Source organism: Austrofundulus limnaeus, unplaced genomic scaffold (assembly GCF_001266775.1).
Source record: "Austrofundulus limnaeus strain Quisiro unplaced genomic scaffold, Austrofundulus_limnaeus-1.0 Scaffold42, whole genome shotgun sequence".
Taxonomy (NCBI): Eukaryota; Metazoa; Chordata; class Actinopteri; order Cyprinodontiformes; family Rivulidae; genus Austrofundulus; species Austrofundulus limnaeus.
The window spans coordinates 2,690,271-2,691,421 of NW_013952444.1; positions in this window are offsets into that span (position 1 = coordinate 2,690,271).

Sequence of the window (1,151 nt, forward strand, 5' to 3'; positions counted from 1 at the left end):
TTATTAACTTGTTGCTTTAAAGGTTTTTTTTTTTCAAAAATGCTTTTGTGTTTCTGAACCATACTTTACCTTCATGCAGCAGCCATTCATGCAAATAGCAGATTTGAATTTGTGTGTTCATTCAGTGGACTGACCACCCTCCCAGCTCTAACACTTGCGCGCGCCACACCTCCCATTTTATTTTCCCCCTGTCTTTATGAACACAAACAGCCTCCAAAATCACTTGCAGCATAAAAGGATGGATGTGGGTCATGCTGGGGGGGCTGCAGTCTGCCAGTTCTCAGCTCTGGTTTACAACTTAATATGTAAATTGCTGTTATTTTACTGCAAACTGCATGTTTCCTACTTTATATTTGGGTCAGGGTGGCTTCTTTTTTTTATTATTTAAATCTTGGTCACAAAAGTGTCCATCCTTCCTCCAGCATCCTCRTGGTTGTCATGGAAAAAATGAATGCATCACGTCCTGAACGGCTCAACGAGGACTTCAGACTCCTGCTCACTTAGATCCTCTCCTCTGCTCGGTCCTGTCTCCTAAAGCCTTTTTTATTCAGGGACCCGGAGACCTCTCCGGAACAAAACAGCTTTTAGCGCTTACCATCAGCCGTGTCTGTGCGTGCGCGTGGATGCGTGCGCGCGCGCCGTTTCTCTGAGAACTGTCTCTGAAAAGAAATGGAGCTGTTGTAGGAACTCATCAAGTCATTATCTGATTAAGGTCATTTTTGCTGAAGAGGTTGTTTTCCTTTTGTCCGGAAATATTAACAAGAGTTTGCTCACAGTTTGTTGGTTTACCGCCTTCAATTTAAGCAAAATCAATAATAATAATAATAATAATAATAATAATAATAATAATAATAATAATAATAATAATAATAATAATGAGGAAAGTTGTTCTTTTCTCCAACTCCAAGTCTCTCATTATCACTCAGAATATGATTTACAACAGGTTTGTAGCCCACCCCCACCCCCCCCACCCCCGGGAAAAGTCCTGTTTCCACGGCCTCCCTTCTTCTGCACGCGCACACGCTCCTCATAAACATGTCAAATTTAGCCGTCAGTGCGCAATGGCACGGCGCGTTCTCGTTGCGCACAAACGAAAAGAGGTGTGTGTGTGTGTGTGTGTGTGTGTGTGTGTGTGTGTGTGTGTGTGTGTG